At 35.7% G+C, this 8,972-nt stretch overlaps 1 pseudogene; it reads right to left on the reverse strand.

The window, feature by feature from the left end:
- Positions 1 to 2,283: 2,283 nt before the first annotated feature.
- LOC146886250 (uncharacterized) lies at positions 2,284 to 4,787 on the reverse strand (annotated as a pseudogene).
- Between the last annotated feature and the right edge of the window lie 4,185 nt (positions 4,788 to 8,972).

An 8,972-nucleotide genomic window follows, 5' to 3' on the forward strand; every position in this document is an offset into this window, starting at 1 on the left:
AAGTCATATATAATACCAAATACAACAAAAAAAAGAAAGTCAGCACCACTTCTAACCTTCTTTATATATATATATATATATATATATATATATATATATATATATGTGTGTGTGTGTGTGTGTGTGTGTGTATTTATATTAAAACAAAGGTTAAAATACCCTTTTTGTCCCAATTTTCGTAAGTTTTGTTAAATAAGTCATATTTTTGGTTTTGTGTTCAAATAGGTCCTAATTTTCGTCAATTTTGTTCAATTGGATCCTTTTTTGCTAACATCGTTTAAATCATTAACGGCCATGAACAATGACTGTCATGTGTCACTTCGTGATTCTTTTGGATTTTTTAAATTATTTTTTAATAGTTTTTTAATAGTTTTTTATTTTTTTAAATGTCCACGTGTCAATCTAGTAGCATGCCACGTGTCAAAGTCAATGTTCTATATTCAATTTGGTCCCTATATTTGTTATTTTTGTTCGATGTAGTCCCAATTTTGTTTAAAATTGACCAATTTTGTCCCTATCGAAGATGTGACCAAATTTAACTTTTATATTAGTTATAATGATGTGAATTTTAATATATTATATAAAAATATTTAATAAAAAATTTGAATTTTAATATAAATTTTAAATTTGGTTTCAATTTGGAGAGGGACCAAATTGGTTCATATTAACAAAAATTGGGACTAAATTGAACTAAAATAACAAATATAGGGACCAAATTGAATATAGAACATTGACTTTCACACGTGACACGTTGTTGGGTTGACAAGTGACATTTAAAAAAAATTCAAAAAAAATTCAAAAAAAAAAAACACGAAGTGACACGTGGCAGTCATTGTTCATGGTCGTGAATGATTTGAACGGTGTTAGCAAAAAAGGACCCAATTGAACAAAATTGATGAAAATAGGGACCTATTTGAATACAAAACAAAAATTATGACTTATTTAACAAAACATGACGAAAATTGGGATCGAAAAGGTATTTTAACCTAAAACAAACTATTTAATATAATCGATACTCTACACCAAAGTCGATAATTTGTCTCCCTTTTTTTTTTCCTTTTCCTATAATATTATAACATACCATAACACCACATTTATCTACTTTTCATATAACTAAAAAAAATGAAAGCTCTATAATGCAGCCCCAAGTCACGCTACCGTAAAAGAAAAACATAAACCCTAACCTTTCCTTTGCATCATTAACCCACAAATCAAGAAAACCTCAATGCATTCATGCTATATTAGATTTCGTATCACTAAAATTCATCAATCACATACTAAAAATTCAAACGAAAATTTGGTGATATTAAATCACCATTACAATCAAAATTTCTAAAATATAAAACAAATGCATCACATTTTCTATTATTGTAAAAAACAATTCAATCAAACAAAAATTAAAATCTTCTTTCATAGGAAGAGATTAAACTAGTCAACTCCCCTTACTTGGAATCCAGCTCCATTCCTAGAGTCCTCCCTTGCACAAAAATGGATCCACCTTTTGCTTCTTGAGTTTCTCAGCCAATGCAAAGGTTTTCTAGGTTTTCCAATACATAGGAAAAATAATAAAACATAAAATAAGATCTATTTCGCACTAGCTAAGATTCAAACTCATATCCGTCCAATTAACCAATGTATGCCCAACCATCAAGCCAATAAATATTTCTTGACATATCATGCACACATATACTTATAACATCACAACATGTCTTCATATATGCACCCAAAATAAATTAAATAATTAAAACATCACACTAATGGCATACGCAAGAGTTAAACCCAAGTCCCCCCAAACACATCAAACATGTCTAACCACTTGAGCTTCCATTACTCATTTTTCATAACTCTCAGCATTAATTACTTTACAGATTCCTTCCCTCACATTTATGAAATAAATACTTATTTATTTACTTTTTTTTTTGGTCTTACACACACACACACGCACACACACACACACAGATACACACACACACACACACACACACATATATATATATATATGTGTGTGTGTGTGTATTACTTATAATATTTTTTATTTCAATAACCAAAATTTATTAGATTTATAGTTATATCTAAAACTATATAGACCTTTTGTTTCCAAATTAATAAAATAGGTAACATCTCAATTTAATAACATAACACTATTAAAATAAAATATTTATAATATTCAAAAAAATAGATAGTCCTAGGAATATCGTATATTAGTACAATTATCAAAAACCAAAAGATAAAACTATAATAATACAACACATATACATCCTCTACACTTATATCTTCATATGCTCACATCAATAAAGTGATCATTGCAAAAAGAAGAAAACACCACCAGTGTAGTAAGGGCTTTCTGTCCCGGTTATTTTCCACATTTTGCCTCAGGTCTGGAACCGAGGCATATTGGGGCGAGGCCAAAAGGTACCCATTTTGGCCTCGATTATCACCCGAAGCCATATACCCAGTTTTATGCCTCAGTTGTTTCAAAACCGGTGCCATATACCCAGTTTTCTGCCTCGGGTCAGATAGGACCGAGGCCATAGGGTAAAAATATTTTTTTATAATTATCATAAACGAAAATCTGAAAATTTTAGAATCCACGGGTCACTCAAGATGCAAGCGATATACATGAACTGAAGCTATTCTATATTGAAATGAACTTAATAATAGATGTACAAGATCATCCAATCTAAACCCACACTTGTCAACGTTGTCTAATTGAGAGACCACAAAATCAAATTGACCCATCCCTCAACGTTCTATCTACTCCCAAGTTTCCAACTACAACAATCAAATTTTCAAATTTTTAAATTGAAGTTGTGTTTCCACGACAATCCTTGACAATAAGGATAAATGTAGCTAGTCTTAGAGAGCTCCAAACCCTGACAATGCGGCAAATGTAGCCGGTCTTAGAGAGCTCCAAACCGCAGAAATTACAATTTCGACATCTTGATCATGACTAGATCATGACTATATATGTTCCTCACCTCAACATTCAACATATTACCATATGACTCAAAAAACCATGACATGAATATCAATTATCAAATCGCGCATGAATGATACGATACCCAATGACAACAACAATGAAAGAATTGACAATTGAGATACCCAATGACAACAACAATGGATAAATTGACAATTGAGATCGCAAAGAACCACCTTCCAGATGCCTGCAAGGGTCTCTCCGGCGTGGGCGAGCAATTCACGATCATGACAAAATGTTGAGAATCCCACTTCCGCCTAGCGAGCCTCTCCTTCTCCCTGCGACACTGTCTCTGGGACCGGTCCCCGCCAGGACTCCGCGGATTCACGAAATGCTGGTAAATCTCCACCATTAGTTTCTCCGGCGACAATCCACTCTCCACCACCTCATCTCCGCAATCATCACTGATAGAACCCCTAAACTGCTTTTCCTCCACAACAAAGTGCGTTTTTCCCATTAAACTAACCTCCACAGCAACCAATTCGCTCTGAATCCCGCGTTCCACCTCGGGCTTTCCATCAAGATCGAGAAATGTAACCACGTCCCCATCTTCCGAGAGACTCATCCATAGGAAAGGCGTTTTGGTGACTCCATAGGCGAGGGATTCAGAACGGGAAACCCTAGACGCGGAGATAAACGAGGGACCCCATTCGAAGAATAGCAACAAAGGGGTTTCAGATCCGCTTCGGCGCCAAAAACCAAGGAGATTCTCCCAATGGTGAAGGGTATGGTAGAGGTGCTTGTAGGAGATTGTGCCCTTGGCTTTGCCCTATTGTGTGATGGTGGTCTTGGAACCCCACCTGCGCTGGCACATGCTGAACCACAGCTTGGAGTCACGGGCACAAAGAGAACCCAATTGCTTGGACGTGCAGGCCAGGGTGGCGACAGTGGCCGAAGGTGGATGCTGGTGGCCGAAGAAGGAAGCTGAGGAAGGGAGAGACGAGAGAGGCACGAGAGAGAGCGCGAGAGAGAGACGCGAAACGGAGGTGCAGCACAGGGGGCTCGTTCGCGTGGTGGTTGCAATGGACAGAGGTGGTCGAAGGTGGCCAGAAGGTGTGGTGGTAGTGGGTGCAGCGGAGAGAGAGAGAGAGAGCGAGGGGAAGGAGTTGCAGAGGCGCAGGGGTGGGGAAGAAGAAGGGTTTGCAAAATTCGAACCCTAAATAAACCCTATGGCGTCGGTTGTTAGGGGAATCAAAGCCATAGACCCCCTTTTGGCACCGGGTCTCCTTGGACCGAGGCCAAACAGCTAACGTCCAGCCACTTTTTGGCTTCGGGTCTTACTGGACCGAGGCCTATACCACTATTTGGCACCAGTTTTGGTTGAACCGGGGCCTATACCCCTCTTTGGCTTCGGGTATTTAGAGAACCGGGGCCTAAAACTTGGCTCTAATTGCAAAAATGCCACCGCGCCATTATACTTCGGTTCCTAGCCAACCGAGGCATATAAGGCGAGGTAAAATGGGAATTCTGCACTAGTGCACACCACAACACCAACAAATACATGAGAGTAAGCTAATTTGTAAAAGAAATGTGATATATCAATTAAACATGTTGTATCAACATACAAGGTAATCCAAACAATTGTAAAGACATAGCCACACACTTAAAGACCCTTAGAAACTCAATTTATCTGGATCCATACATTGATATGGAACTTTGACAATTTGTGCACTATGATTGCCTCTATGCTCTAGATAGTCATTGTTAATGAGTTTCATCATACCACACACAAGATTAGTCCTTCCCTTGTCGTATACCATGGAAAAGCCCCTATACTAGAACATCCTCCCATTCTCACCCCATAAGCCATTATATTCTAAAGAGTTTGAATGGTTATTAGATTGTTAGAATAACCTTCAATATTGTAAGACCTGGAAAAAACCTAGAATTTTCGGGTGAAGTTATAAAGCAATTGATGTTTTAATGAGGACTTTTGTTGGTATAGGGGTTACATGGTCCCATATTACGAGACACATGGAAATATTTAATTGCTTGATTAAGATTGTTGGTTTAGATATTTTATTTATTAATTGTTTATGGCATTTGGAATATATGTGTTTTTAAATGTGTTATGCGCATATTATTAAGAGAAAGCATGTGGTTTAATGGTTGGTATGTCTTTGGTGTTAGAAAGGGTGTAGGGTTTGATTCTTGGTTAGCATAAGAAGGCTTGTGTTGGGTTTTTATTTTCTGGGGCACTCGATTGTTCCAAGTTGATGTAGGTAGACACTGTTCAAGGAATGGTTTCATAGCTGCATGGTGTTTACGTTAAAAGAGAAGGCTTGCTTTTGGTTTGAGGAGTGGTGCAAGGAACCCATGGCCTACGTATAGCTAGGCTTTCTATTTTCCGTTGAGGTGCAGTACTTACGAGACTGCATGTTTTATTTGGAGGCTCTATTCATGTTTGCTTGAAGTATGGTGTTTTGTTTCCTTTCCCAATGTTTGTGGGTGCGGACCCCACATAAAGGCATACTCTAATGTAGATTAGTGTTTAGTATTTTTTTTATCTTACTGGGACACTTGTACTTAGTCACTTTTTGTGTAAGTAAACGTAATTATTTTGATGTATGACTTTGCTTGAAAATAGAATGAGCCATGGCCTTCATGTTGAGAAGCCTTTTTCCCGTGAGAGTTAGGTTGCGTAATCCTTTTTCAATTTTTTTCCCGTTGTTTTGTTGTGAGATATTTCCCTTGGTTTGGTGCAAGTTTTATTCTTGTTTTTATTGGTTTTATCATTGTTAGGGTATGTACGTATGTGTATAGATGGGTAGCTTATGGTTTCAATTTTGGGAACTTAGTGGGTATGGCTCACACAGTACATTTTCCATATACTGGAAATTTTTAGACAATTGATGTTTTAAACTACGCTTTTGAAATTTAAAACATAAACTTTTTCTTATGTAAGATTTCATTAATAATTATTTTTTCGCTAAACATGTATGATTTATATCTTTCCATGACATTCTAAATTTGGTTGTTACAAATATTGAATCCCTATATCATTAATGTATAGATGTAGGAAAGGATTTCCTCGTTGGAAACTCCTTTATTAATGTTGAGATAACTTTACTTCACCTTTTTTAATTCCATATCATACATATAATCAATTATATTGACCATACCTTTTCACACATTTATATGCATATAAACTAATTTCTCATAACATTATTCAAAATAAGAAAAAGGAAAACATTTGATATTGTCTGACGCCACAAACTCTTGCACAACACCACTCAACCATAGGTATCTCCCCAGCAAGTTCTCGCCCGACACCAACCAAATTGTGATTATATTCACCACCTTTTCACACATGCATATACATATAAACTAAATCCTCATAACATTCAAAACAAGAAAAAAAAGAAAAACATTTAATATTCTTTGGCCCACAAACTGTCACTCGACACCAACCAAATAATGTTTAACACCACTTTTTTCATCTAGCGAGCCTATGAAAACAACACTAGAGCTCCCGAAATTCATTTCAGAAAGTGACATCCAATGACATTAGTTGGTCACTACAAGAAAAACCATAATTACCAACGACAATAATCCGTCTATAACAACACAAATCCATTGGTAAATTGGTATTACCAACAGACTACCGACGACCAGAAATCCGTCAAATAACGCATCATTGGTAACAATTTATCGACAGATGCTTGAGATTCGTCGGTATTTAGCGGCAGACACATCCTTCGCAAAAACTGTCGGTTATTACCGATGGATCAATCCTTCAGTAATTACTGACGGCCTAATCCGTCGAAAACTATAAACGTCAATGTTATGCCATTATCGACAAATCAGTTCGTCGATAATTATCGAAGGATATGTCCATCGGTAATATCAATGCATAAACGTATGTAATTTTCGACAGATTTGGCCATCGATAATCCGTCGGTACGTAAATAATTGCTTTCAATAGCATTTGTTTATTCAACATTTCCCAATTACCTTAATACAAAAAACTCTAACACAATTCCAGACAATTCCAACATTCCAAACAATTGCAGCATTTCATTATACTCATGAAATTCCATCACACATGACATTTGTTGCACCAAACATACCAAATAATATGTAGGATAACATAACAATATTTGTCAAGTAATATATACATGACCATGATACCAAGTAAAAACATAATAAAACACAAGTTTATTAAGTACATGCTAAATATTTTTCTTAATGAAATGAAAAGCTAATAATCTTCATAATCTAGAGAAGATTTTTCGTGATCTTCCTCTTCATTATTTTGTTGGTGAAATTTTGGTTGAGGGATTTCAGAGTTTTGTTGAGTGGGGTTTGGCTCTTATGGTTATGGTTGTGGTTGTGGCTGTGCGTGTGGCTGCTGAAGTTGAGCTTGAGCATCAGGAGGTAGATATTGCAGGACTAGTGATTGAAAGGATCGAAACTCAGACCTCAATTTCTCATTTTACTCTAGGCTTCGTGAGAGTTGCTGCCTAATATTTGTGAGGTCCTCGGTATTAGAAAAGGAAGAAGGTGGTAGTTGGTTCAAGCTTTCAATTGAACCTGTATCTCTTGAAACAAGTTGGTCAGCCCCATAAAGTCTTCCTTTCATTTTTCCTTCAACCGTCTCAATCCAACACCTAGTTCTAATATTCTCGTCCTGTGTTGGATCAGTAGAGGATTGCTCATGTGTTCCTGTCGCAACTGAAATCGCAACGGGACGACGAACCAAAAATAAAAATTTGTAAAAATAGAGTTTGGAGTCGTCATCATAGTTATTATAGAAAACTATGGAAAACCATGAAAGAAGAGTAAAGTCTGCGAAAAACCAGATTTTGGGTTTGGGAGTCAGTTACGCATGGGGAAGGTATTAGCACCCCATAACGCACGTCCTAAGACGGTACCTTTAATTAAATGTGCAAAAATTATGTGGTTTTTCAAAATATATATTTTCCCAAAAAAATAATATAAAAGGATGTACAAAAGAAACAAAAATATTTTTTTTAGGCCCGACAAGGATTAATCCTTGCTCCTACGTATCTCCATATACAATAGAGAATCAAGGTTACGTAGTTCTTTATGAAAAACTATTTGGAAAATTATTTGAAAAATGAATTAATTTGTTTTATAATTTTGAAAACCTTTTCATTTAAATTTTAGTATTATTTTAAAATTGGTGTCATACGACGCGAGCGAACGGATAAACACTTGAAATAAATTCTTTATTTCTAATCTTTTATTTACTATTTATTTTTAATCATTTATAAATTTGTATATTTTTTAAAGTTATTTAAAAGTGGATGTGGATGTCGTGAGCAATAAGATAGACATCAAAAAGTAAACAAAGAAAACCTTTTTTTTTTATTTTTAGATCATTTAGACATATTTTTTTGAAAAAAACAAAAGTTAAATTGGATGTTATGCGACGCGAGCGGCCAAGTAGACACTAAAGAAAGCGGAAAAATATATTTTTATGGTTAAAAAAATGAAAATTGGAAAAACTAAATCAAAAGATGAAAGAACTAAGAGTGACGTACCCTTAAAAATTTTCAATATCTCTTCACCTTTTCTCTTTTCTTTTTTCTTGCTTCCTTTTCTAATATTTTTGTGTGTTTGTTTTTCCAATAGAGATAAAAAATAAGAGGTGTCTATGTGGGTGGTCACGAGAGAAAGAGAGAGTGTAGAGAATGTTTTCTTCTCTTTTTTTTTCTACCTCCTTCAATATGTTTTTTTTAAAGAGAGATAAAAAAGGAGGTGTGTGTGGGAGTGGTGATGAGAAAGAATTAGAGAAGTATATAGAATATTTTTTCTTTTTTTTTATGACAGAGTGCGTATTTATACTCACACCTTGCAATATCGATGCAATCTCAGCCTTAATTGCAATGAACAATATAAGGAAGGAATTGGTCATGATAGCATCTAGAGTTGTCAATTTGGCCCTTAGCCTATGGGTCAGCCCTGGCCCACTCTTCATAAAGCCCCCTTTTAGGGGCCCCCCAAATGAGGGGGCCAAAAAAAAGCCTCA

This window comes from Vigna unguiculata, chromosome 5 (genome assembly GCF_037176805.1).
Source record: "Vigna unguiculata cultivar grain cowpea cultivar isolate G323 ecotype 2 chromosome 5, ASM3717680v1, whole genome shotgun sequence".
In the NCBI taxonomy this organism is placed as follows: domain Eukaryota; kingdom Viridiplantae; phylum Streptophyta; class Magnoliopsida; order Fabales; family Fabaceae; genus Vigna; species Vigna unguiculata.